The sequence below is a fragment of the Pleurodeles waltl genome, chromosome 10, assembly GCF_031143425.1.
Source record: "Pleurodeles waltl isolate 20211129_DDA chromosome 10, aPleWal1.hap1.20221129, whole genome shotgun sequence".
Classification (NCBI taxonomy): Eukaryota; Metazoa; Chordata; class Amphibia; order Caudata; family Salamandridae; genus Pleurodeles; species Pleurodeles waltl.
This window is the reverse complement of record NC_090449.1, coordinates 327,651,816-327,677,886: the sequence shown is the minus strand read 5'-3', so window position 1 is coordinate 327,677,886 and position 26,071 is coordinate 327,651,816. Positions and strand designations below refer to the sequence as shown.

Sequence of the window (26,071 nt, the reverse complement as noted above, 5' to 3'; positions counted from 1 at the left end):
AAACACACAAATTTTACTCAAAATACACAAAGCTTGAAGATTCCTCATTCCACTCAAAGCATTGTTGTGCAAAATATTTTTAGCCTCAGGAGAAAAAAAGGATCACCATGCCTTGGCTTCCTTCCTGCTTGCTTTCAGTGTGCTCTGTGTGATGCTTTCACAGGCTCTGGTTTCAGGCATTTAGGCATCAGATATTTGTCTCTACCCGCAGCTGTGACTTTTCAGTACATCTGAGTGTACGCTTGCTGGCTGACAACGCTGCAATTTTCACACTTACTCCTCGCTTTGCGAGCAACTGCTGATCAAGTATAGAGGCAATCGGGCAAACATATGAGGGGAATTTTGCTCCTTCAGTCAAGCCCTCATGCTTGTTTCTGTAGTGTAGTGGTTATCACGTTCGCCTAACACGCGAAAGGTCCCCGGTTCGAGACCGGGCAGAAACAATGGGCAGTGTCTGCTTTTGTGTTTGCTCCCTAAAAGCTTAGTCTCACTCAGGGATGGCCTTTAAAAACTTGTGACCTGTGTAAAACTTGTATTACTATTGCAGGCCGGTAAAAAGTTATCTGCATCTTTGCGTAGTCGTGCATGTGCCTGGTTTCTTATTCTGTTTTTTACTTTTTTTTTTCTTGGCCATGTTATATTGTGGGGCCTTTAAACCTGTCACCTTGATAGGAACATTGCAAGCGGCAGCATCGACAAGTGCAGACTGAGGAGTCAGACCTAAACACAGACTCAGCTGTCAGGATGGCCGAGTGGTCTAAGGCGGCAGCCTCAAGAGAGCTTGATCTTCAGTTAAGCTAAGCATCCTGGTTTGCTCATGTAGTTGTGGGTTCATATCGCACTTCTGATAGGTCTATTTTCTGCCCTTAAATCTTCCTCTGCTTGCACAGCCAGCTCCCCACAACACTATCTTTGCAAGCTGCTGTAGCATATGAAAAGAAATCCACCAACCCTCCGGCTGGGCCCTCAATCAGCATTCCATGTATTTCTGGAAGGGGCATCTCAGTCACGCCTTCTGTTAGAGCTGCACCTTATCACTGTAACTACCATGCTGGTTTCTACTTAAGCAGTTGATTCCATCGTTTGAAGTGAGGCTCTCCTGCCACTTTTGGGCAGAGAAGGCACTGCCCCTGCAACAACAACAGGCAGACAAGCTCAACCTGGGTTTCCTGGTTAGGTGGGCGGAGCAGAATGGCAATGGTCCCTCCTTGTGACTTGAAATTAACATGAAGAAGACAGAGAGGCAGCTGGGAGTAGGCAGTACCCATGCACCCCTGAACACTGTCTTGCGATTTTCACCCAATTCTGAAATGAGTCGGGAGGAAAGGAGGTGATTTTCCTATCGAAGGCCATTCTGGGAATTCAGCCACCCCGCGTCTCCCAGGTGAGTGTTTCAGGCCTGTGAGGCACTCATATAAATCTCGCCTGATCGAGCACTGAGCGAGCAATTGTGCTTGAATACAAGAGGCATGCTCCTCTGGCTCAGGCGCAAGAGATGGCAGGCCCTTCAGTGCTTCTGGTCTGGAAGTCTACGGTGCAAGGGCCCAGGTCCTGCGGAGGCGTACAACTACCAGAAAGGGTCTGCTTTTCTCATCAGCGCCACAGTTCAGCTTGCTAGCATAGGGCTTCTTGACTACCTCTTGCCTTGCTAGAGGCAAAAAAAAACCCCTTGGCACAAAACATCAATTGCTATGGCACGCTTAGAAGGAGAGTCTCCAAGTGGCCCTGCTTTTTCACAAAGACACTTCAGAAGATGTTTGAAAGGCTTTTGCAGCAGCAGGCTCGTTGGTCTAGGGGTATGATTCTCGCTTTGGGTGTGAGAAGTCCCGGGTTCAAATCCCGGACGAGCCCGTGCCTTCATAGGTTCGATCTGTTTTTAAACAGGAGTATTTCTGCTTTCCACTCTTGTAAGATGCCATGGTGGAATGCATTGCATGCTTTCTACTGGTGTCGAGGCAGTTCGGCATGATGAAGGAGTGCGGGATTTCTTTCTAACTGCTTTTTTGTGTTGGAGCAGCACTTCTCGTTGGAACATGAAATGCACAGTGCTTCTCCAAAGTAATTGCAGGGCTGGTTTTGAAATCACCTCTTGGAATGAAAGTGATCCCAGTTCCTTTCTTCCAAAGGAAGAGATCCTGTCAGAAAGGCTCAGCTTTGAGCGTCATGAATATTGTCCTTGCATTCCAGTCCAAAGCATAGCCACATAAAGAAAGCAGGTGTGTCTGTTTCCAGTGCAGTGGTTCCAGTCCAATGCATAGCCACATGAAGCAAATAAGCAGGCATGTCTGTTTCTGTAGTGTAGTGGTTATCACGTTCGCCTTACACGCGAAAGGTACCTGGTTCGAGGCCAGGCAGAAACAGCAAGTTGCTGTGCTTTATCACATTATTTGCATTTACCACCTCACCTGACAGGTAAATTGAAATTAAAGAGGCTGTGTCTATCCCTCACCATCGTGAGGTACTACGCTCCAAGGGCATCGGTCTCAACTCACCAAGAGAAGACGATACACCTTACGGCAGTCAGTTGCTCCCTTTTTGACCTTTCCATTGAAGCCTGGGCCTACTGTGGTCAAGCCAGCCAAGGAAGGAAGGTATGAGAGCGAAAATGGCTTTCCTACCTTCACCAAGAACATACACCTTGAGCAAAGAAAGGGCCAGACTTACAAGGCCCTATCGCCACCGGCACATCATCTTTAGTGACGCCCCGGTGGCACTATGTACTGTGCCGTATTTACAAGACGCCGTTCAACCACGTTTTGTGGCTTAACACCACCTTGTAAATACGGCCCCTTCACATGCAGCCCTTTCCCTGGAAGGGGCGTGCAATGGGCGTTGCTCTGGGTGGGCCACTGCAACACCATAGCATTTTGATGCTGCTCCAGTTTTACGAGTTTTTGTAAATCTGTGGCAGCGCCAAAATCCAAGCGCCATACAATGGGTGTCGTTATAGTGGAGAAACGAGCAGAAATGTTTTCATTTCTCCTCATTTTTGCTCTTTCTATGTGTGCTGCACGAACATATCGCCACTGAAGATTTCTGTTGTGCAGGAAGGTGTGCCTTCCTGAACAAAAACAATTTCCCCCTCCACGCAGCCATCCTTGTACCATGGCGCAAGGATGGCTGCGTTGGTGCTCGGCAGCTAATTTAGAGCTGGCGCAGAGGGAAGCACAGGGGTGCGCTGTATTCTACTAAAGGCGGCAGCCTCAAGAGAGCTTGATCTTCAGTTAAGCTAAGCATCCTGGTTTGCTCATGTAGTTGTGGGTTCATATCGCACTTCTGATAGGTCTATTTTCTGCCCTTAAATCTTCCTCTGCTTGCACAGCCAGCTCCCCACAACACTATCTTTGCAAGCTGCTGTAGCATATGAAAAGAAATCCACCAACCCTCCGGCTGGGCCCTCAATCAGCATTCCATGTATTTCTGGAAGGGGCATCTCAGTCACGCCTTCTGTTAGAGCTGCACCTTATCACTGTAACTACCATGCTGGTTTCTACTTAAGCAGTTGATTCCATCGTTTGAAGTGAGGCTCTCCTGCCACTTTTGGGCAGAGAAGGCACTGCCCCTGCAACAACAACAGGCAGACAAGCTCAACCTGGGTTTCCTGGTTAGGTGGGCGGAGCAGAATGGCAATGGTCCCTCCTTGTGACTTGAAATTAACATGAAGAAGACAGAGAGGCAGCTGGGAGTAGGCAGTACCCATGCACCCCTGAACACTGTCTTGCGATTTTCACCCAATTCTGAAATGAGTCGGGAGGAAAGGAGGTGATTTTCCTATCGAAGGCCATTCTGGGAATTCAGCCACCCCGCGTCTCCCAGGTGAGTGTTTCAGGCCTGTGAGGCACTCATATAAATCTCGCCTGATCGAGCACTGAGCGAGCAATTGTGCTTGAATACAAGAGGCATGCTCCTCTGGCTCAGGCGCAAGAGATGGCAGGCCCTTCAGTGCTTCTGGTCTGGAAGTCTACGGTGCAAGGGCCCAGGTCCTGCGGAGGCGTACAACTACCAGAAAGGGTCTGCTTTTCTCATCAGCGCCACAGTTCAGCTTGCTAGCATAGGGCTTCTTGACTACCTCTTGCCTTGCTAGAGGCAAAAAAAAACCCCTTGGCACAAAACATCAATTGCTATGGCACGCTTAGAAGGAGAGTCTCCAAGTGGCCCTGCTTTTTCACAAAGACACTTCAGAAGATGTTTGAAAGGCTTTTGCAGCAGCAGGCTCGTTGGTCTAGGGGTATGATTCTCGCTTTGGGTGTGAGAGGTCCCGGGTTTAAATCCCGGACGAGCCCGTGCCTTCATAGGTTCGATCTGTTTTTAAACAGGAGTATTTCTGCTTTCCACTCTTGTAAGATGCCATGGTGGAATGCATTGCATGCTTTCTACTGGTGTCGAGGCAGTTCGGCATGATGAAGGAGTGCGGGATTTCTTTCTAACTGCTTTTTTGTGTTGGAGCAGCACTTCTCGTTGGAACATGAAATGCACAGTGCTTCTCCAAAGTAATTGCAGGGCTGGTTTTGAAATCACCTCTTGGAATGAAAGTGATCCCAGTTCCTTTCTTCCAAAGGAAGAGATCCTGTCAGAAAGGCTCAGCTTTGAGCGTCATGAATATTGTCCCTTAGTCCTTGCATTCCAGTCCAAAGCATAGCCACATAAAGAAAGCAGGTGTGTCTGTTTCCAGTGCAGTGGTTCCAGTCCAATGCATAGCCACATGAAGCAAATAAGCAGGCATGTCTGTTTCTGTAGTGTAGTGGTTATCACGTTCGCCTTACACGCGAAAGGTCCCTGGTTCGAGGCCAGGCAGAAACAGCAAGTTGCTGTGCTTTATCACATTATTTGCATTTACCACCTCACCTGACAGGTAAATTGAAATTAAAGAGGCTGTGTCTATCCCTCACCATCGTGAGGTACTACGCTCCAAGGGCATCGGTCTCAACTCACCAAGAGAAGACGATACACCTTACGGCAGTCAGTTGCTCCCTTTTTGACCTTTCCATTGAAGCCTGGGCCTACTGTGGTCAAGCCAGCCAAGGAAGGAAGGTATGAGAGCGAAAATGGCTTTCCTACCTTCACCAAGAACATACACCTTGAGCAAAGAAAGGGCCAGACTTACAAGGCCCTATCGCCACCGGCACATCATCTTTAGTGACGCCCCGGTGGCACTATGTACTGTGCCGTATTTACAAGACGCCGTTCAACCACGTTTGGTGGCTTAACACCACCTTGTAAATACGGCCCCTTCACACGCAGCCCTTTCCCTGGAAGGGGCGTGCAATGGGCGTTGCTCTGGGTGGGCCACTGCAACACCATAGCATTTTGATGCTGCTCCAGTTTTACGAGTTTTTGTAAATCTGTGGCAGCGCCAAAATCCAAGCGCCATACAATGGGTGTCGTTATAGTGGAGAAACGAGCAGAAATGTTTTCATTTCTCCTCATTTTTGCTCTTTCTATGTGTGCTGCACGAACATATCGCCACTGAAGATTTCTGTTGTGCAGGAAGGTGTGCCTTCCTGAACAAAAACAATTTCCCCCTCCACGCAGCCATCCTTGTACCATGGCGCAAGGATGGCTGCGTTGGTGCTCGGCAGCTAATTTAGAGCTGGCGCAGAGGGAAGCACAGGGGTGCGCTGTATTCTACTAAATACGGCGCTTCCCTGCATTTTGAAAATGACTGAGTGCGAGGCTGCCAAATTTGGCAGAGCGTCTCACTCAGTCATCCTCTTGTAATTATGGGCCAAAAGGTCTAAAGGATAGAGGCGTTTTATGTCATGTTCGATGACGACCATGGAAATGACTCTAGTCATATTGCAGAAGAGAGAACCATGTGCATTTTCTTGCCTTGCGATGTATTCGCCCACTCTCTGCCCTCAACCCTAGGAGCAGGGTCTGAGCAGTGGTGCTTCTGTGCCCTCGCTCGTTGGTGTCCGGGTCCAAATCCCCAACACACCCTTTTTAGCAGAAAACACACAAATTTTACTCAAAATACACAAAGCTTGAAGATTCCTCATTCCACTCAAAGCATTGTTGTGCAAAATATTTTTAGCCTCAGGAGAAAAAAAGGATCACCATGCCTTGGCTTCCTTCCTGCTTGCTTTCAGTGTGCTCTGTGTGATGCTTTCACAGGCTCTGGTTTCAGGCATTTAGGCATCAGATATTTGTCTCTACCCGCAGCTGTGACTTTTCAGTACATCTGAGTGTACGCTTGCTGGCTGACAACGCTGCAATTTTCACACTTACTCCTCGCTTTGCGAGCAACTGCTGATCAAGTATAGAGGCAATCGGGCAAACATATGAGGGGAATTTTGCTCCTTCAGTCAAGCCCTCATGCTTGTTTCTGTAGTGTAGTGGTTATCACGTTTGCCTAACACGCGAAAGGTCCCCGGTTCGAGACCGGGCAGAAACAATGGGCAGTGTCTGCTTTTGTGTTTGCTCCCTAAAAGCTTAGTCTCACTCAGGGATGGCCTTTAAAAACTTGTGACCTGTGTAAAACTTGTATTACTATTGCAGGCCGGTAAAAAGTTATCTGCATCTTTGCGTAGTCGTGCATGTGCCTGGTTTCTTATTCTGTTTTTTACTTTTTTTTTTCTTGGCCATGTTATATTGTGGGGCCTTTAAACCTGTCACCTTGATAGGAACATTGCAAGCGGCAGCATCGACAAGTGCAGACTGAGGAGTCAGACCTAAACACAGACTCAGCTGTCAGGATGGCCGAGTGGTCTAAGGCGGCAGCCTCAAGAGAGCTTGATCTTCAGTTAAGCTAAGCATCCTGGTTTGCTCATGTAGTTGTGGGTTCATATCGCACTTCTGATAGGTCTATTTTCTGCCCTTAAATCTTCCTCTGCTTGCACAGCCAGCTCCCCACAACACTATCTTTGCAAGCTGCTGTAGCATATGAAAAGAAATCCACCAACCCTCCGGCTGGGCCCTCAATCAGCATTCCATGTATTTCTGGAAGGGGCATCTCAGTCACGCCTTCTGTTAGAGCTGCACCTTATCACTGTAACTACCATGCTGGTTTCTACTTAAGCAGTTGATTCCATCGTTTGAAGTGAGGCTCTCCTGCCACTTTTGGGCAGAGAAGGCACTGCCCCTGCAACAACAACAGGCAGACAAGCTCAACCTGGGTTTCCTGGTTAGGTGGGCGGAGCAGAATGGCAATGGTCCCTCCTTGTGACTTGAAATTAACATGAAGAAGACAGAGAGGCAGCTGGGAGTAGGCAGTACCCATGCACCCCTGAACACTGTCTTGCGATTTTCACCCAATTCTGAAATGAGTCGGGAGGAAAGGAGGTGATTTTCCTATCGAAGGCCATTCTGGGAATTCAGCCACCCCGCGTCTCCCAGGTGAGTGTTTCAGGCCTGTGAGGCACTCATATAAATCTCGCCTGATCGAGCACTGAGCGAGCAATTGTGCTTGAATACAAGAGGCATGCTCCTCTGGCTCAGGCGCAAGAGATGGCAGGCCCTTCAGTGCTTCTGGTCTGGAAGTCTACGGTGCAAGGGCCCAGGTCCTGCGGAGGCGTACAACTACCAGAAAGGGTCTGCTTTTCTCATCAGCGCCACAGTTCAGCTTGCTAGCATAGGGCTTCTTGACTACCTCTTGCCTTGCTAGAGGCAAAAAAAAACCCCTTGGCACAAAACATCAATTGCTATGGCACGCTTAGAAGGAGAGTCTCCAAGTGGCCCTGCTTTTTCACAAAGACACTTCAGAAGATGTTTGAAAGGCTTTTGCAGCAGCAGGCTCGTTGGTCTAGGGGTATGATTCTCGCTTTGGGTGTGAGAGGTCCCGGGTTCAAATCCCGGACGAGCCCGTGTCTTCATAGGTTCGATCTGTTTTTAAACAGGAGTATTTCTGCTTTCCACTCTTGTAAGATGCCATGGTGGAATGCATTGCATGCTTTCTACTGGTGTCGAGGCAGTTCGGCATGATGAAGGAGTGCGGTATTTCTTTCTAACTGCTTTTTTGTGTTGGAGCAGCACTTCTCGTTGGAACATGAAATGCACAGTGCTTCTCCAAAGTAATTGCAGGGCTGGTTTTGAAATCACCTCTTTGAAAGAAAGTGATCCCAGTTCCTTTCTTCCAAAGGAAGAGATCCTGTCAGAAAGGCTCAGCTTTGAGCGTCATGAATATTGTCCCTTAGTCCTTGCATTCCAGTCCAAAGCATAGCCACATAAAGAAAGCAGGTGTGTCTGTTTCCAGTGCAGTGGTTCCAGTCCAATGCATAGCCACATGAAGCAAATAAGCAGGCATGTCTGTTTCTGTAGTGTAGTGGTTATCACGTTCGCCTTAAACGCGAAAGGTCCCTGGTTCGAGGCCAGGCAGAAACAGCAAGTTGCTGTGCTTTATCACATTATTTGCATTTACCACCTCACCTGACAGGTAAATTGAAATTAAAGAGGCTGTGTCTATCCCTCACCATCGTGAGGTACTACGCTCCAAGGGCATCGGTCTCAACTCACCAAGAGAAGACGATACACCTTACGGCAGTCAGTTGCTCCCTTTTTGACCTTTCCATTGAAGCCTGGGCCTACTGTGGTCAAGCCAGCCAAGGAAGGAAGGTATGAGAGCGAAAATGGCTTTCCTACCTTCACCAAGAACATACACCTTGAGCAAAGAAAGGGCCAGACTTACAAGGCCCTATCGCCACCGGCACATCATCTTTAGTGACGCCCCGGTGGCACTATGTACTGTGCCGTATTTACAAGACGCCGTTCAACCACGTTTTGTGGCTTAACACCACCTTGTAAATACGGCCCCTTCACACGCAGCCCTTTCCCTGGAAGGGGCGTGCAATGGGCGTTGCTCTGGGTGGGCCACTGCAACACCATAGCATTTTGATGCTGCTCCAGTTTTACGAGTTTTTGTAAATCTGTGGCAGCGCCAAAATCCAAGCGCCATACAATGGGTGTCGTTATAGTGGAGAAACGAGCAGAAATGTTTTCATTTCTCCTCATTTTTGCTCTTTCTATGTGTGCTGCACGAACATATCGCCACTGAAGATTTCTGTTGTGCAGGAAGGTGTGCCTTCCTGAACAAAAACAATTTCCCCCTCCACGCAGCCATCCTTGTACCATGGCGCAAGGATGGCTGCGTTGGTGCTCGGCAGCTAATTTAGAGCTGGCGCAGAGGGAAGCACAGGGGTGCGCTGTATTCTACTAAATACGGCGCTTCCCTGCATTTTGAAAATGACTGAGTGCGAGGCTGCCAAATTTGGCAGAGCGTCTCACTCAGTCATCCTCTTGTAATTATGGGCCAAAAGGTCTAAAGGATAGAGGCGTTTTATGTCATGTTCGATGACGACCATGGAAATGACTCTAGTCATATTGCAGAAGAGAGAACCATGTGCATTTTCTTGCCTTGCGATGTATTCGCCCACTCTCTGCCCTCAACCCTAGGAGCAGGGTCTGAGCAGTGGTGCTTCTGTGCCCTCGCTCGTTGGTGTCCGGGTCCAAATCCCCAACACACCCTTTTTAGCAGAAAACACTCAAATTTTACTCAAAATACACAAAGCTTGAAGATTCCTCATTCCACTCAAAGCATTGTTGTGCAAAATATTTTTAGCCTCAGGAGAAAAAAAGGATCACCATGCCTTGGCTTCCTTCCTGCTTGCTTTCAGTGTGCTCTGTGTGATGCTTTCACAGGCTCTGGTTTCAGGCATTTAGGCATCAGATATTTGTCTCTACCCGCAGCTGTGACTTTTCAGTACATCTGAGTGTACGCTTGGTGGCTGACAACGCTGCAATTTTCACACTTACTCCTCGCTTTGCGAGCAACTGCTGATCAAGTATAGAGGCAATCGGGCAAACATATGAGGGGAATTTTGCTCCTTCAGTCAAGCCCTCATGCTTGTTTCTGTAGTGTAGTGGTTATCACGTTCGCCTAACACGCGAAAGGTCCCCGGTTCGAGACCGGGCAGAAACAATGGGCAGTGTCTGCTTTTGTGTTTGCTCCCTAAAAGCTTAGTCTCACTCAGGGATGGCCTTTAAAAACTTGTGACCTGTGTAAAACTTGTATTACTATTGCAGGCCGGTAAAAAGTTATCTGCATCTTTGCGTAGTCGTGCATGTGCCTGGTTTCTTATTCTGTTTTTTACTTTTTTTTTTCTTGGCCATGTTATATTGTGGGGCCTTTAAACCTGTCACCTTGATAGGAACATTGCAAGCGGCAGCATCGACAAGTGCAGACTGAGGAGTCAGACCTAAACACAGACTCAGCTGTCAGGATGGCCGAGTGGTCTAAGGCGGCAGCCTCAAGAGAGCTTGATCTTCAGTTAAGCTAAGCATCCTGGTTTGCTCATGTAGTTGTGGGTTCATATCGCACTTCTGATAGGTCTATTTTCTGCCCTTAAATCTTCCTCTGCTTGCACAGCCAGCTCCCCACAACACTATCTTTGCAAGCTGCTGTAGCATATGAAAAGAAATCCACCAACCCTCCGGCTGGGCCCTCAATCAGCATTCCATGTATTTCTGGAAGGGGCATCTCAGTCACGCCTTCTGTTAGAGCTGCACCTTATCACTGTAACTACCATGCTGGTTTCTACTTAAGCAGTTGATTCCATCGTTTGAAGTGAGGCTCTCCTGCCACTTTTGGGCAGAGAAGGCACTGCCCCTGCAACAACAACAGGCAGACAAGCTCAACCTGGGTTTCCTGGTTAGGTGGGCGGAGCAGAATGGCAATGGTCCCTCCTTGTGACTTGAAATTAACATGAAGAAGACAGAGAGGCAGCTGGGAGTAGGCAGTACCCATGCACCCCTGAACACTGTCTTGCGATTTTCACCCAATTCTGAAATGAGTCGGGAGGAAAGGAGGTGATTTTCCTATCGAAGGCCATTCTGGGAATTCAGCCACCCCGCGTCTCCCAGGTGAGTGTTTCAGGCCTGTGAGGCACTCATATAAATCTCGCCTGATCGAGCACTGAGCGAGCAATTGTGCTTGAATACAAGAGGCATGCTCCTCTGGCTCAGGCGCAAGAGATGGCAGGCCCTTCAGTGCTTCTGGTCTGGAAGTCTACGGTGCAAGGGCCCAGGTCCTGCGGAGGCGTACAACTACCAGAAAGGGTCTGCTTTTCTCATCAGCGCCACAGTTCAGCTTGCTAGCATAGGGCTTCTTGACTACCTCTTGCCTTGCTAGAGGCAAAAAAAAAACCCTTGGCACAAAACATCAATTGCTATGGCACGCTTAGAAGGAGAGTCTCCAAGTGGCCCTGCTTTTTCACAAAGACACTTCAGAAGATGTTTGAAAGGCTTTTGCAGCAGCAGGCTCGTTGGTCTAGGGGTATGATTCTCGCTTTGGGTGTGAGAGGTCCCGGGTTCAAATCCCGGACGAGCCCGTGCCTTCATAGGTTCGATCTGTTTTTAAACCGGAGTATTTCTGCTTTCCACTCTTGTAAGATGCCATGGTGGAATGCATTGCATGCTTTCTACTGGTGTCGAGGCAGTTCGGCATGATGAAGGAGTGCGGGATTTCTTTCTAACTGCTTTTTTGTGTTGGAGCAGCACTTCTCGTTGGAACATGAAATGCACAGTGCTTCTCCAAAGTAATTGCAGGGCTGGTTTTGAAATCACCTCTTGGAATGAAAGTGATCCCAGTTCCTTTCTTCCAAAGGAAGAGATCCTGTCAGAAAGGCTCAGCTTTGAGCGTCATGAATATTGTCCCTTAGTCCTTGCATTCCAGTCCAAAGCATAGCCACATAAAGAAAGCAGGTGTGTCTGTTTCCAGTGCAGTGGTTCCAGTCCAATGCATAGCCACATGAAGCAAATAAGCAGGCATGTCTGTTTCTGTAGTGTAGTGGTTATCACGTTCGCCTTACACGCGAAAGGTCCCTGGTTCGAGGCCAGGCAGAAACAGCAAGTTGCTGTGCTTTATCACATTATTTGCATTTACCACCTCACCTGACAGGTAAATTGAAATTAAAGAGGCTGTGTCTATCCCTCACCATCGTGAGGTACTACGCTCCAAGGGCATCGGTCTCAACTCACCAAGAGAAGACGATACACCTTACGGCAGTCAGTTGCTCCCTTTTTGACCTTTCCATTGAAGCCTGGGCCTACTGTGGTCAAGCCAGCCAAGGAAGGAAGGTATGAGAGCGAAAATGGCTTTCCTACCTTCACCAAGAACATACACCTTGAGCAAAGAAAGGGCCAGACTTACAAGGCCCTATCGCCACCGGCACATCATCTTTAGTGACGCCCCGGTGGCACTATGTACTGTGCCGTATTTACAAGACGCCGTTCAACCACGTTTTGTGGCTTAACACCACCTTGTAAATACGGCCCCTTCACACGCAGCCCTTTCCCTGGAAGGGGCGTGCAATGGGCGTTGCTCTGGGTGGGCCACTGCAACACCATAGCATTTTGATGCTGCTCCAGTTTTACGAGTTTTTGTAAATCTGTGGTAGCGCCAAAATCCAAGCGCCATACAATGGGTGTCGTTATAGTGGAGAAACGAGCAGAAATGTTTTCATTTCTCCTCATTTTTGCTCTTTCTATGTGTGCTGCACGAACATATCGCCACTGAAGATTTCTGTTGTGCAGGAAGGTGTGCCTTCCTGAACAAAAACAATTTCCCCCTCCACGCAGCCATCCTTGTACCATGGCGCAAGGATGGCTGCGTTGGTGCTCGGCAGCTAATTTAGAGCTGGCGCAGAGGGAAGCACAGGGGTGCGCTGTATTCTACTAAATACGGCGCTTCCCTGCATTTTGAAAATGACTGAGTGCGAGGCTGCCAAATTTGGCAGAGCGTCTCACTCAGTCATCCTCTTGTAATTATGGGCCAAAAGGTCTAAAGGATAGAGGCGTTTTATGTCATGTTCGATGACGACCATGGAAATGACTCTAGTCATATTGCAGAAGAGAGAACCATGTGCATTTTCTTGCCTTGCGATGTATTCGCCCACTCTCTGCCCTCAACCCTAGGAGCAGGGTCTGAGCAGTGGTGCTTCTGTGCCCTCGCTCGTTGGTGTCCGGGTCCAAATCCCCAACACACCCTTTTTAGCAGAAAACACACAAATTTTACTCAAAATACACAAAGCTTGAAGATTCCTCATTCCACTCAAAGCATTGTTGTGCAAAATATTTTTAGCCTCAGGAGAAAAAAAGGATCACCATGCCTTGGCTTCCTTCCTGCTTGCTTTCAGTGTGCTCTGTGTGATGCTTTCACAGGCTCTGGTTTCAGGCATTTAGGCATCAGATATTTGTCTCTACCCGCAGCTGTGACTTTTCAGTACATCTGAGTGTACGCTTGCTGGCTGACAACGCTGCAATTTTCACACTTACTCCTCGCTTTGCGAGCAACTGCTGATCAAGTATAGAGGCAATCGGGCAAACATATGAGGGGAATTTTGCTCCTTCAGTCAAGCCCTCATGCTTGTTTCTGTAGTGTAGTGGTTATCACGTTCGCCTAACACGCGAAAGGTCCCCGGTTCGAGACCGGGCAGAAACAATGGGCAGTGTCTGCTTTTGTGTTTGCTCCCTAAAAGCTTAGTCTCACTCAGGGATGGCCTTTAAAAACTTGTGACCTGTGTAAAACTTGTATTACTATTGCAGGCCGGTAAAAAGTTATCTGCATCTTTGCGTAGTCGTGCATGTGCCTGGTTTCTTATTCTGTTTTTTACTTTTTTTTTTCTTGGCCATGTTATATTGTGGGGCCTTTAAACCTGTCACCTTGATAGGAACATTGCAAGCGGCAGCATCGACAAGTGCAGACTGAGGAGTCAGACCTAAACACAGACTCAGCTGTCAGGATGGCCGAGTGGTCTAAGGCGGCAGCCTCAAGAGAGCTTGATCTTCAGTTAAGCTAAGCATCCTGGTTTGCTCATGTAGTTGTGGGTTCATATCGCACTTCTGATAGGTCTATTTTCTGCCCTTAAATCTTCCTCTGCTTGCACAGCCAGCTCCCCACAACACTATCTTTGCAAGCTGCTGTAGCATATGAAAAGAAATCCACCAACCCTCCGGCTGGGCCCTCAATCAGCATTCCATGTATTTCTGGAAGGGGCATCTCAGTCACGCCTTCTGTTAGAGCTGCACCTTATCACTGTAACTACCATGCTGGTTTCTACTTAAGCAGTTGATTCCATCGTTTGAAGTGAGGCTCTCCTGCCACTTTTGGGCAGAGAAGGCACTGCCCCTGCAACAACAACAGGCAGACAAGCTCAACCTGGGTTTCCTGGTTAGGTGGGCGGAGCAGAATGGCAATGGTCCCTCCTTGTGACTTGAAATTAACATGAAGAAGACAGAGAGGCAGCTGGGAGTAGGCAGTACCCATGCACCCCTGAACACTGTCTTGCGATTTTCACCCAATTCTGAAATGAGTCGGGAGGAAAGGAGGTGATTTTCCTATCGAAGGCCATTCTGGGAATTCAGCCACCCCGCGTCTCCCAGGTGAGTGTTTCAGGCCTGTGAGGCACTCATATAAATCTCGCTTGATCGAGCACTGAGCGAGCAATTGTGCTTGAATACAAGAGGCATGCTCCTCTGGCTCAGGCGCAAGAGATGGCAGGCCCTTCAGTGCTTCTGGTCTGGAAGTCTACGGTGCAAGGGCCCAGGTCCTGCGGAGGCGTACAACTACCAGAAAGGGTCTGCTTTTCTCATCAGCGCCACAGTTCAGCTTGCTAGCATAGGGCTTCTTGACTACCTCTTGCCTTGCTAGAGGCAAAAAAAAACCCCTTGGCACAAAACATCAATTGCTATGGCACGCTTAGAAGGAGAGTCTCCAAGTGGCCCTGCTTTTTCACAAAGACACTTCAGAAGATGTTTGAAAGGCTTTTGCAGCAGCAGGCTCGTTGGTCTAGGGGTATGATTCTCGCTTTGGGTGTGAGAGGTCCCGGGTTCAAATCCCGGACGAGCCCGTGCCTTCATAGGTTCGATCTGTTTTTAAACAGGAGTATTTCTGCTTTCCACTCTTGTAAGATGCCATGGTGGAATGCATTGCATGCTTTCTACTGGTGTCGAGGCAGTTCGGCATGATGGAGTGCGGGATTTCTTTCTAACTGCTTTTTTGTGTTGGAGCAGCACTTCTCGTTGGAACATGAAATGCACAGTGCTTCTCCAAAGTAATTGCAGGGCTGGTTTTGAAATCACCTCTTGGAATGAAAGTGATCCCAGTTCCTTTCTTCCAAAGGAAGAGATCCTGTCAGAAAGGCTCAGCTTTGAGCGTCATGAATATTGTCCCTTAGTCCTTGCATTCCAGTCCAAAGCATAGCCACATAAAGAAAGCAGGTGTGTCTGTTTCCAGTGCAGTGGTTCCAGTCCAATGCATAGCCACATGAAGCAAATAAGCAGGCATGTCTGTTTCTGTAGTGTAGTGGTTATCACGTTCGCCTTACACGCGAAAGGTCCCTGGTTCGAGGCCAGGCAGAAACAGCAAGTTGCTGTGCTTTATCACATTATTTGCATTTACCACCTCACCTGACAGGTAAATTGAAATTAAAGAGGCTGTGTCTATCCCTCACCATCGTGAGGTACTACGCTCCAAGGGCATCGGTCTCAACTCACCAAGAGAAGACGATACACCTTACGGCAGTCAGTTGCTCCCTTTTTGACCTTTCCATTGAAGCCTGGGCCTACTGTGGTCAAGCCAGCCAAGGAAGGAAGGTATGAGAGCGAAAATGGCTTTCCTACCTTCACCAAGAACATACACCTTGAGCAAAGAAAGGGCCAGACTTACAAGGCCCTATCGCCACCGGCACATCATCTTTAGTGACGCCCCGGTGGCACTATGTACTGTGCCGTATTTACAAGACGCCGTTCAACCACGTTTTGTGGCTTAACACCACCTTGTAAATACGGCCCCTTCACACGCAGCCCTTTCCCTGGAAGGGGCGTGCAATGGGCGTTGCTCTGGGTGGGCCACTGCAACACCATAGCATTTTGATGCTGCTCCAGTTTTACGAGTTTTTGTAAATCTGTGGCAGCGCCAAAATCCAAGCGCCATACAATGGGTGTCGTTATAGTGGAGAAACGAGCAGAAATGTTTTCATTTCTCCTCATTTTTGCTCTTTCTATGTGTGCTGCACGAACATATCGCCACTGAAGATTTCTGTTGTGCAGGAAGGTGTGCCTTCCTGAACAAAAACAATTTCCCCCTCCACGCAGCCATCCTTGTACCATGGCGCAAGGATGGCTGCGTTGGTGCTCGGCAGCTAATTTAGAGCTGGCGCAGAGGGAAGCACAGGGGTGCGCTGTATTCTACTAAATACGGCGCTTCCCTGCATTTTGAAAATGACTGAGTGCGAGGCTGCCAAATTTGGCAGAGCGTCTCACTCAGTCATCCTCTTGTAATTATGGGCCAAAAGGTCTAAAGGATAGAGGCGTTTTATGTCATGTTCGATGACGACCATGGAAATGACTCTAGTCATATTGCAGAAGATAGAACCATGTGCATTTTCTTGCCTTGCGATGTATTCGCCCACTCTCTGCCCTCAACCCTAGGAGCAGGGTCTGAGCAGTGGTGCTTCTGTGCCCTCGCTCGTTGGTGTCCGGGTCCAAATCCCCAACACACCCTTTTTAGCAGAAAACACACAAATTTTACTCAAAATACACAAAGCTTGAAGATTCCTCATTCCACTCAAAGCATTGTTGTGCAAAATATTTTTAGCCTCAGGAGAAAAAAAGGATCACCATGCCTTGGCTTCCTTCCTGCTTGCTTTCAGTGTGCTCTGTGTGATGCTTTCACAGGCTCTGGTTTCAGGCATTTAGGCATCAGATATTTGTCTCTACCCGCAGCTGTGACTTTTCAGTACATCTGAGTGTACGCTTGCTGGCTGACAACGCTGCAATTTTCACACTTACTCCTCGCTTTGCGAGCAACTGCTGATCAAGTATAGAGGCAATCGGGCAAACATATGAGGGGAATTTTGCTCCTTCAGTCAAGCCCTCATGCTTGTTTCTGTAGTGTAGTGGTTATCACGTTCGCCTAACACGCGAAAGGTCCCCGGTTCGAGACCGGGCAGAAACAATGGGCAGTGTCTGCTTTTGTGTTTGCTCCCTAAAAGCTTAGTCTCACTCAGGGATGGCCTTTAAAAACTTGTGACCTGTGTAAAACTTGTATTACTATTGCAGGCCGGTAAAAAGTTATCTGCATCTTTGCGTAGTCGTGCATGTGCCTGGTTTCTTATTCTGTTTTTTACTTTTTTTTTTCTTGGCCATGTTATATTGTGGGGCCTTTAAACCTGTCACCTTGATAGGAACATTGCAAGCGGCAGCATCGACAAGTGCAGACTGAGGAGTCAGACCTAAACACAGACTCAGCTGTCAGGATGGCCGAGTGGTCTAAGGCGGCAGCCTCAAGAGAGCTTGATCTTCAGTTAAGCTAAGCATCCTGGTTTGCTCATGTAGTTGTGGGTTCATATCGCACTTCTGATAGGTCTATTTTCTGCCCTTAAATCTTCCTCTGCTTGCACAGCCAGCTCCCCACAACACTATCTTTGCAAGCTGCTGTAGCATATGAAAAGAAATCCACCAACCCTCCGGCTGGGCCCTCAATCAGCATTCCATGTATTTCTGGAAGGGGCATCTCAGTCACGCCTTCTGTTAGAGCTGCACCTTATCACTGTAACTACCATGCTGGTTTCTACTTAAGCAGTTGATTCCATCGTTTGAAGTGAGGCTCTCCTGCCACTTTTGGGCAGAGAAGGCACTGCCCCTGCAACAACAACAGGCAGACAAGCTCAACCTGGGTTTCCTGGTTAGGTGGGCGGAGCAGAATGGCAATGGTCCCTCCTTGTGACTTGAAATTAACATGAAGAAGACAGAGAGGCAGCTGGGAGTAGGCAGTACCCATGCACCCCTGAACACTGTCTTGCGATTTTCACCCAATTCTGAAATGAGTCGGGAGGAAAGGAGGTGATTTTCCTATCGAAGGCCATTCTGGGAATTCAGCCACCCCGCGTCTCCCAGGTGAGTGTTTCAGGCCTGTGAGGCACTCATATAAATCTCGCCTGATCGAGCACTGAGCGAGCAATTGTGCTTGAATACAAGAGGCATGCTCCTCTGGCTCAGGCGCAAGAGATGGCAGGCCCTTCAGTGCTTCTGGTCTGGAAGTCTACGGTGCAAGGGCCCAGGTCCTGCGGAGGCGTACAACTACCAGAAAGGGTCTGCTTTTCTCATCAGCGCCACAGTTCAGCTTGCTAGCATAGGGCTTCTTGACTACCTCTTGCCTTGCTAGAGGCAAAAAAAAAACCCTTGGCACAAAACATCAATTGCTATGGCACGCTTAGAAGGAGAGTCTCCAAGTGGCCCTGCTTTTTCACAAAGACACTTCAGAAGATGTTTGAAAGGCTTTTGCAGCAGCAGGCTCGTTGGTCTAGGGGTATGATTCTCGCTTTGGGTGTGAGAGGTCCCGGGTTCAAATCCCGGACGAGCCCGTGCCTTCATAGGTTCGATCTGTTTTTAAACCGGAGTATTTCTGCTTTCCACTCTTGTAAGATGCCATGGTGGAATGCATTGCATGCTTTCTACTGGTGTCGAGGCAGTTCGGCATGATGAAGGAGTGCGGGATTTCTTTCTAACTGCTTTTTTGTGTTGGAGCAGCACTTCTCGTTGGAACATGAAATGCACAGTGCTTCTCCAAAGTAATTGCAGGGCTGGTTTTGAAATCACCTCTTGGAATGAAAGTGATCCCAGTTCCTTTCTTCCAAAGGAAGAGATCCTGTCAGAAAGGCTCAGCTTTGAGCGTCATGAATATTGTCCCTTAGTCCTTGCATTCCAGTCCAAAGCATAGCCACATAAAGAAAGCAGGTGTGTCTGTTTCCAGTGCAGTGGTTCCAGTCCAATGCATAGCCACATGAAGCAAATAAGCAGGCATGTCTGTTTCTGTAGTGTAGTGGTTATCACGTTCGCCTTACACGCGAAAGGTCCCTGGTTCGAGGCCAGGCAGAAACAGCAAGTTGCTGTGCTTTATCACATTATTTGCATTTACCACCTCACCTGACAGGTAAATTGAAATTAAAGAGGCTGTGTCTATCCCTCACCATCGTGAGGTACTACGCTCCAAGGGCATCGGTCTCAACTCACCAAGAGAAGACGATACACCTTACGGCAGTCAGTTGCTCCCTTTTTGACCTTTCCATTGAAGCCTGGGCCTACTGTGGTCAAGCCAGCCAAGGAAGGAAGGTATGAGAGCGAAAATGGCTTTCCTACCTTCACCAAGAACATACACCTTGAGCAAAGAAAGGGCCAGACTTACAAGGCCCTATCGCCACCGGCACATCATCTTTAGTGATGCCCCGGTGGCACTATGTACTGTGCCGTATTTACAAGACGCCGTTCAACCACGTTTTGTGGCTTAACACCACCTTGTAAATACGGCCCCTTCACACGCAGCCCTTTCCCTGGAAGGGGCGTGCAATGGGCGTTGCTCTGGGTGGGCCACTGCAACACCATAGCATTTTGATGCTGCTCCAGTTTTACGAGTTTTTGTAAATCTGTGGCAGCGCCAAAATCCAAGCGCCATACAATGGGTGTCGTTATAGTGGAGAAACGAGCAGAAATGTTTTCATTTCTCCTCATTTTTGCTCTTTCTATGTGTGCTGCACGAACATATCGCCACTGAAGATTTCTGTTGTGCAGGAAGGTGTGCCTTCCTGAACAAAAACAATTTCCCCCTCCACGCAGCCATCCTTGTACCATGGCGCAAGGATGGCTGCGTTGGTGCTCGGCAGCTAATTTAGAGCTGGCGCAGAGGGAAGCACAGGGGTGCGCTGTATTCTACTAAATACGGCGCTTCCCTGCATTTTGAAAATGACTGAGTGCGAGGCTGCCAAATTTGGCAGAGCGTCTCACTCAGTCATCCTCTTGTAATTATGGGCCAAAAGGTCTAAAGGATAGAGGCGTTTTATGTCATGTTCGATGACGACCATGGAAATGACTCTAGTCATATTGCAGAAGAGAGAACCATGTGCATTTTCTTGCCTTGCGATGTATTCGCCCACTCTCTGCCCTCAACCCTAGGAGCAGGGTCTGAGCAGTGGTGCTTCTGTGCCCTCGCTCGTTGGTGTCCGGGTCCAAATCCCCAACACACCCTTTTTAGCAGAAAACACACAAATTTTACTCAAAATACACAAAGCTTGAAGATTCCTCATTCCACTCAAAGCATTGTTGTGCAAAATATTTTTAGCCTCAGGAGAAAAAAAGGATCACCATGCCTTGGCTTCCTTCCTGCTTGCTTTCAGTGTGCTCTGTGTGATGCTTTCACAGGCTCTGGTTTCAGGCATTTAGGCATCAGATATTTGTCTCTACCCGCAGCTGTGACTTTTCAGTACATCTGAGTGTACGCTTGCTGGCTGACAACGCTGCAATTTTCACACTTACTCCTCGCTTTGCGAGCAACTGCTGATCAAGTATAGAGGCAATCGGGCAAACATATGAGGGGAATTTTGCTCCTTCAGTCAAGCCCTCATGCTTGTTTCTGTAGTGTAGTGGTTATCACGTTCGCCTAACACGCGAAAGGTCCCCGGTTCGAGACCGGGCAGAAACAATGGGCAGTGTCTGCTTTTGTGTTTGCTCCCTAAAAGCTTAGTCTCACTCAGGGATGGCCTTTAAAAACTTGTGACCTGTGTAAAACTTGTATTACTATTGCAGGCCGGTAAAAAGTTATCTGCATCTTTGCGTAGTCGTGCATGTGCCTGGTTTCTTATTCTGTTTTTTACTTTTTTTTTTCTTGGCCATGTTATATTGTGGGGCCTTTAAACCTGTCACCTTGATAGGAACATTGCAAGCGGCAGCATCGACAAGTGCAGACTGAGGAGTCAGACCTAAACACAGACTCAGCTGTCAGGATGGCCGAGTGGTCTAAGGCGGCAGCCTCAAGAGAGCTTGATCTTCAGTTAAGCTAAGCATCCTGGTTTGCTCATGTAGTTGTGGGTTCATATCGCACTTCTGATAGGTCTATTTTCTGCCCTTAAATCTTCCTCTGCTTGCACAGCCAGCTCCCCACAACACTATCTTTGCAAGCTGCTGTAGCATATGAAAAGAAATCCACCAACCCTCCGGCTGGGCCCTCAATCAGCATTCCATGTATTTCTGGAAGGGGCATCTCAGTCACGCCTTCTGTTAGAGCTGCACCTTATCACTGTAACTACCATGCTGGTTTCTACTTAAGCAGTTGATTCCATCGTTTGAAGTGAGGCTCTCCTGCCACTTTTGGGCAGAGAAGGCACTGCCCCTGCAACAACAACAGGCAGACAAGCTCAACCTGGGTTTCCTGGTTAGGTGGGCGGAGCAGAATGGCAATGGTCCCTCCTTGTGACTTGAAATTAACATGAAGAAGACAGAGAGGCAGCTGGGAGTAGGCAGTACCCATGCACCCCTGAACACTGTCTTGCGATTTTCACCCAATTCTGAAATGAGTCGGGAGGAAAGGAGGTGATTTTCCTATCGAAGGCCATTCTGGGAATTCAGCCACCCCGCGTCTCCCAGGTGAGTGTTTCAGGCCTGTGAGGCACTCATATAAATCTCGCCTGATCGAGCACTGAGCGAGCAATTGTGCTTGAATACAAGAGGCATGCTCCTCTGGCTCAGGCGCAAGAGATGGCAGGCCCTTCAGTGCTTCTGGTCTGGAAGTCTACGGTGCAAGGGCCCAGGTCCTGCGGAGGCGTACAACTACCAGAAAGGGTCTGCTTTTCTCATCAGCGCCACAGTTCAGCTTGCTAGCATAGGGCTTCTTGACTACCTCTTGCCTTGCTAGAGGCAAAAAAAAAACCCTTGGCACAAAACATCAATTGCTATGGCACGCTTAGAAGGAGAGTCTCCAAGTGGCCCTGCTTTTTCACAAAGACACTTCAGAAGATGTTTGAAAGGCTTTTGCAGCAGCAGGCTCGTTGGTCTAGGGGTATGATTCTCGCTTTGGGTGTGAGAGGTCCCGGGTTCAAATCCCGGACGAGCCCGTGCCTTCATAGGTTCGATCTGTTTTTAAACAGGAGTATTTCTGCTTTCCACTCTTGTAAGATGCCATGGTGGAATGCATTGCATGCTTTCTACTGGTGTCGAGGCAGTTCGGCATGATGAAGGAGTGCGGGATTTCTTTCTAACTGCTTTTTTGTGTTGGAGCAGCACTTCTCGTTGGAACATGAAATGCACAGTGCTTCTCCAAAGTAATTGCAGGGCTGGTTTTGAAATCACCTCTTGGAATGAAAGTGATCCCAGTTCCTTTCTTCCAAAGGAAGAGATCCTGTCAGAAAGGCTCAGCTTTGAGCGTCATGAATATTGTCCCTTAGTCCTTGCATTCCAGTCCAAAGCATAGCCACATAAAGAAAGCAGGTGTGTCTGTTTCCAGTGCAGTGGTTCCAGTCCAATGCATAGCCACATGAAGCAAATAAGCAGGCATGTCTGTTTCTGTAGTGTAGTGGTTATCACGTTCGCCTTACACGCGAAAGGTCCCTGGTTCGAGGCCAGGCAGAAACAGCAAGTTGCTGTGCTTTATCACATTATTTGCATTTACCACCTCACCTGACAGGTAAATTGAAATTAAAGAGGCTGTGTCTATCCCTCACCATCGTGAGGTACTACGCTCCAAGGGCATCGGTCTCAACTCACCAAGAGAAGACGATACACCTTACGGCAGTCAGTTGCTCCCTTTTTGACCTTTCCATTGAAGCCTGGGCCTACTGTGGTCAAGCCAGCCAAGGAAGGAAGGTATGAGAGCGAAAATGGCTTTCCTACCTTCACCAAGAACATACACCTTGAGCAAAGAAAGGGCCAGACTTACAAGGCCCTATCGCCACCGGCACATCATCTTTAGTGACGCCCCGGTGGCACTATGTACTGTGCCGTATTTACAAGACGCCGTTCAACCACGTTTTGTGGCTTAACACCACCTTGTAAATACGGCCCCTTCACACGCAGCCCTTTCCCTGGAAGGGGCGTGCAATGGGCGTTGCTCTGGGTGGGCCACTGCAACACCATAGCATTTTGATGCTGCTCCAGTTTTACGAGTTTTTGTAAATCTGTGGCAGCGCCAAAATCCAAGCGCCATACAATGGGTGTCGTTATAGTGGAGAAACGAGCAGAAATGTTTTCATTTCTCCTCATTTTTGCTCTTTCTATGTGTGCTGCACGAACATATCGCCACTGAAGATTTCTGTTGTGCAGGAAGGTGTGCCTTCCTGAACAAAAACAATTTCCCCCTCCACGCAGCCATCCTTGTACCATGGCGCAAGGATGGCTGCGTTGGTGCTCGGCAGCTAATTTAGAGCTGGCGCAGAGGGAAGCACAGGGGTGCGCTGTATTCTACTAAATACGGCGCTTCCCTGCATTTTGAAAATGACTGAGTGCGAGGCTGCCAAATTTGGCAGAGCGTCTCACTCAGTCATCCTCTTGTAATTATGGGCCAAAAGGTCTAAAGGATAGAGGCGTTTTATGTCATGTTCGATGACGACCATGGAAATGACTCTAGTCATATTGCAGAAGAGAGAACCATGTGCATTTTCTTGCCTTGCGATGTATTCGCCCACTCTCTGCCCTCAACCCTAGGAGCAGGGTCTGAGCAGTGGTGCTTCTGTGCCCTCGCTCGTTGGTGTCCGGGTCCAAATCCCCAACACACCCTTTTTAGCAGAAAACACACAAATTTTACTCAAAATACACAAAGCTTGAAGATTCCTCATTCCACTCAAAGCATTGTTGTGCAAAATATTTTTAGCCTCAGGAGAAAAAAAGGATCACCATGCCTTGGCTTCCTTCCTGCTTGCTTTCAGTGTGCTCTGTGTGATGCTTTCACAGGCTCTGGTTTCAGGCATTTAGGCATCAGATATTTGTCTCTACCCGCAGCTGTGACTTTTCAGTACATCTGAGTGTACGCTTGCTGGCTGACAACGCTGCAATTTTCACACTTACTCCTCGCTTTGCGAGCAACTGCTGATCAAGTATAGAGGCAATCGGGCAAACATATGAGGGGAATTTTGCTCCTTCAGTCAAGCCCTCATGCTTGTTTCTGTAGTGTAGTGGTTATCACGTTCGCCTAACACGCGAAAGGTCCCCGGTTCGAGACCGGGCAGAAACAATGGGCAGTGTCTGCTTTTGTGTTTGCTCCCTAAAAGCTTAGTCTCACTCAGGGATGGCCTTTAAAAACTTGTGACCTGTGTAAAACTTGTATTACTATTGCAGGCCGGTAAAAAGTTATCTGCATCTTTGCGTAGTCGTGCATGTGCCTGGTTTCTTATTCTGTTTTTTACTTTTTTTTTTCTTGGCCATGTTATATTGTGGGGCCTTTAAACCTGTCACCTTGATAGGAACATTGCAAGCGGCAGCATCGACAAGTGCAGACTGAGGAGTCAGACCTAAACACAGACTCAGCTGTCAGGATGGCCGAGTGGTCTAAGGCGGCAGCCTCAAGAGAGCTTGATCTTCAGTTAAGCTAAGCATCCTGGTTTGCTCATGTAGTTGTGGGTTCATATCGCACTTCTGATAGGTCTATTTTCTGCCCTTAAATCTTCCTCTGCTTGCACAGCCAGCTCCCCACAACACTATCTTTGCAAGCTGCTGTAGCATATGAAAAGAAATCCACCAACCCTCCGGCTGGGCCCTCAATCAGCATTCCATGTATTTCTGGAAGGGGCATCTCAGTCACGCCTTCTGTTAGAGCTGCACCTTATCACTGTAACTACCATGCTGGTTTCTACTTAAGCAGTTGATTCCATCGTTTGAAGTGAGGCTCTCCTGCCACTTTTGGGCAGAGAAGGCACTGCCCCTGCAACAACAACAGGCAGACAAGCTCAACCTGGGTTTCCTGGTTAGGTGGGCGGAGCAGAATGGCAATGGTCCCTCCTTGTGACTTGAAATTAACATGAAGAAGACAGAGAGGCAGCTGGGAGTAGGCAGTACCCATGCACCCCTGAACACTGTCTTGCGATTTTCACCCAATTCTGAAATGAGTCGGGAGGAAAGGAGGTGATTTTCCTATCGAAGGCCATTCTGGGAATTCAGCCACCCCGCGTCTCCCAGGTGAGTGTTTCAGGCCTGTGAGGCACTCATATAAATCTCGCCTGATCAAGCCTGATCGAGCACTGAGCGAGCAATTGTGCTTGAATACAAGAGGCATGCTCCTCTGGCTCAGGCGCAAGAGATGGCAGGCCCTTCAGTGCTTCTGGTCTGGAAGTCTACGGTGCAAGGGCCCAGGTCCTGCGGAGGCGTACAACTACCAGAAAGGGTCTGCTTTTCTCATCAGCGCCACAGTTCAGCTTGCTAGCATAGGGCTTCTTGACTACCTCTTGCCTTGCTAGAGGCAAAAAAAAAACCCTTGGCACAAAACATCAATTGCTATGGCACGCTTAGAAGGAGAGTCTCCAAGTGGCCCTGCTTTTTCACAAAGACACTTCAGAAGATGTTTGAAAGGCTTTTGCAGCAGCAGGCTCGTTGGTCTAGGGGTATGATTCTCGCTTTGGGTGTGAGAGGTCCCGGGTTCAAATCCCGGACGAGCCCGTGCCTTCATAGGTTCGATCTGTTTTTAAACAGGAGTATTTCTGCTTTCCACTCTTGTAAGATGCCATGGTGGAATGCATTGCATGCTTTCTACTGGTGTCGAGGCAGTTCGGCATGATGAAGGAGTGCGGGATTTCTTTCTAACTGCTTTTTTGTGTTGGAGCAGCACTTCTCGTTGGAACATGAAATGCACAGTGCTTCTCCAAAGTAATTGCAGGGCTGGTTTTGAAATCACCTCTTGGAATGAAAGTGATCCCAGTTCCTTTCTTCCAAAGGAAGAGATCCTGTCAGAAAGGCTCAGCTTTGAGCGTCATGAATATTGTCCCTTAGTCCTTGCATTCCAGTCCAAAGCATAGCCACATAATGAAAGCAGGTGTGTCTGTTTCCAGTGCAGTGGTTCCAGTCCAATGCATAGCCACATGAAGCAAATAAGCAGGCATGTCTGTTTCTGTAGTGTAGTGGTTATCACGTTCGCCTTACACGCGAAAGGTCCCTGGTTCGAGGCCAGGCAGAAACAGCAAGTTGCTGTGCTTTATCACATTATTTGCATTTACCACCTCACCTGACAGGTAAATTGAAATTAAAGAGGCTGTGTCTATCCCTCACCATCGTGAGGTACTACGCTCCAAGGGCATCGGTCTCAACTCACCAAGAGAAGACGATACAC

At 48.4% G+C, this 26,071-nt stretch overlaps 23 non-coding genes across 23 annotated transcripts; all 23 read left to right on the top strand.

Annotated features, from left to right (window-relative positions):
• The first annotated feature begins 370 nt into the window (after positions 1 to 370).
• On the top strand, positions 371 to 443 carry TRNAV-AAC (transfer RNA valine (anticodon AAC)). The gene has a single exon. It is a non-coding gene; the product is annotated as a tRNA-Val (tRNA).
• Positions 444 to 1,779: 1,336 nt separating this feature from the next.
• Positions 1,780 to 1,851, top strand: TRNAP-UGG (transfer RNA proline (anticodon UGG)). The gene has a single exon. It is a non-coding gene; the product is annotated as a tRNA-Pro (tRNA).
• Positions 1,852 to 2,287: 436 nt separating this feature from the next.
• Positions 2,288 to 2,360, top strand: TRNAV-UAC (transfer RNA valine (anticodon UAC)). Its single transcript has one exon. It is a non-coding gene; the product is annotated as a tRNA-Val (tRNA).
• Positions 2,361 to 4,211: 1,851 nt separating this feature from the next.
• Positions 4,212 to 4,283, top strand: TRNAP-UGG (transfer RNA proline (anticodon UGG)). The gene has a single exon. It is a non-coding gene; the product is annotated as a tRNA-Pro (tRNA).
• A 444-nt stretch (positions 4,284 to 4,727) lies between these two features.
• TRNAV-UAC (transfer RNA valine (anticodon UAC)) lies at positions 4,728 to 4,800 on the top strand. Its single transcript has one exon. It is a non-coding gene; the product is annotated as a tRNA-Val (tRNA).
• A 1,521-nt stretch (positions 4,801 to 6,321) lies between these two features.
• Positions 6,322 to 6,394, top strand: TRNAV-AAC (transfer RNA valine (anticodon AAC)). Its single transcript has one exon. It is a non-coding gene; the product is annotated as a tRNA-Val (tRNA).
• A 1,336-nt stretch (positions 6,395 to 7,730) lies between these two features.
• Positions 7,731 to 7,802, top strand: TRNAP-UGG (transfer RNA proline (anticodon UGG)). The gene has a single exon. It is a non-coding gene; the product is annotated as a tRNA-Pro (tRNA).
• A 444-nt stretch (positions 7,803 to 8,246) lies between these two features.
• On the top strand, positions 8,247 to 8,319 carry TRNAL-UAA (transfer RNA leucine (anticodon UAA)). The gene has a single exon. It is a non-coding gene; the product is annotated as a tRNA-Leu (tRNA).
• A 1,521-nt stretch (positions 8,320 to 9,840) lies between these two features.
• TRNAV-AAC (transfer RNA valine (anticodon AAC)) lies at positions 9,841 to 9,913 on the top strand. The gene has a single exon. It is a non-coding gene; the product is annotated as a tRNA-Val (tRNA).
• A 1,336-nt stretch (positions 9,914 to 11,249) lies between these two features.
• TRNAP-UGG (transfer RNA proline (anticodon UGG)) lies at positions 11,250 to 11,321 on the top strand. Its single transcript has one exon. It is a non-coding gene; the product is annotated as a tRNA-Pro (tRNA).
• A 444-nt stretch (positions 11,322 to 11,765) lies between these two features.
• TRNAV-UAC (transfer RNA valine (anticodon UAC)) lies at positions 11,766 to 11,838 on the top strand. The gene has a single exon. It is a non-coding gene; the product is annotated as a tRNA-Val (tRNA).
• Positions 11,839 to 13,359: 1,521 nt separating this feature from the next.
• TRNAV-AAC (transfer RNA valine (anticodon AAC)) lies at positions 13,360 to 13,432 on the top strand. Its single transcript has one exon. It is a non-coding gene; the product is annotated as a tRNA-Val (tRNA).
• Positions 13,433 to 14,768: 1,336 nt separating this feature from the next.
• TRNAP-UGG (transfer RNA proline (anticodon UGG)) lies at positions 14,769 to 14,840 on the top strand. Its single transcript has one exon. It is a non-coding gene; the product is annotated as a tRNA-Pro (tRNA).
• A 441-nt stretch (positions 14,841 to 15,281) lies between these two features.
• Positions 15,282 to 15,354, top strand: TRNAV-UAC (transfer RNA valine (anticodon UAC)). The gene has a single exon. It is a non-coding gene; the product is annotated as a tRNA-Val (tRNA).
• Positions 15,355 to 16,875: 1,521 nt separating this feature from the next.
• Positions 16,876 to 16,948, top strand: TRNAV-AAC (transfer RNA valine (anticodon AAC)). Its single transcript has one exon. It is a non-coding gene; the product is annotated as a tRNA-Val (tRNA).
• A 1,336-nt stretch (positions 16,949 to 18,284) lies between these two features.
• Positions 18,285 to 18,356, top strand: TRNAP-UGG (transfer RNA proline (anticodon UGG)). The gene has a single exon. It is a non-coding gene; the product is annotated as a tRNA-Pro (tRNA).
• A 444-nt stretch (positions 18,357 to 18,800) lies between these two features.
• Positions 18,801 to 18,873, top strand: TRNAV-UAC (transfer RNA valine (anticodon UAC)). Its single transcript has one exon. It is a non-coding gene; the product is annotated as a tRNA-Val (tRNA).
• A 1,521-nt stretch (positions 18,874 to 20,394) lies between these two features.
• On the top strand, positions 20,395 to 20,467 carry TRNAV-AAC (transfer RNA valine (anticodon AAC)). The gene has a single exon. It is a non-coding gene; the product is annotated as a tRNA-Val (tRNA).
• A 1,336-nt stretch (positions 20,468 to 21,803) lies between these two features.
• On the top strand, positions 21,804 to 21,875 carry TRNAP-UGG (transfer RNA proline (anticodon UGG)). The gene has a single exon. It is a non-coding gene; the product is annotated as a tRNA-Pro (tRNA).
• A 444-nt stretch (positions 21,876 to 22,319) lies between these two features.
• TRNAV-UAC (transfer RNA valine (anticodon UAC)) lies at positions 22,320 to 22,392 on the top strand. Its single transcript has one exon. It is a non-coding gene; the product is annotated as a tRNA-Val (tRNA).
• A 1,521-nt stretch (positions 22,393 to 23,913) lies between these two features.
• Positions 23,914 to 23,986, top strand: TRNAV-AAC (transfer RNA valine (anticodon AAC)). The gene has a single exon. It is a non-coding gene; the product is annotated as a tRNA-Val (tRNA).
• Positions 23,987 to 25,332: 1,346 nt separating this feature from the next.
• Positions 25,333 to 25,404, top strand: TRNAP-UGG (transfer RNA proline (anticodon UGG)). Its single transcript has one exon. It is a non-coding gene; the product is annotated as a tRNA-Pro (tRNA).
• A 444-nt stretch (positions 25,405 to 25,848) lies between these two features.
• Positions 25,849 to 25,921, top strand: TRNAV-UAC (transfer RNA valine (anticodon UAC)). Its single transcript has one exon. It is a non-coding gene; the product is annotated as a tRNA-Val (tRNA).
• The last annotated feature ends 150 nt before the right edge of the window (positions 25,922 to 26,071 follow it).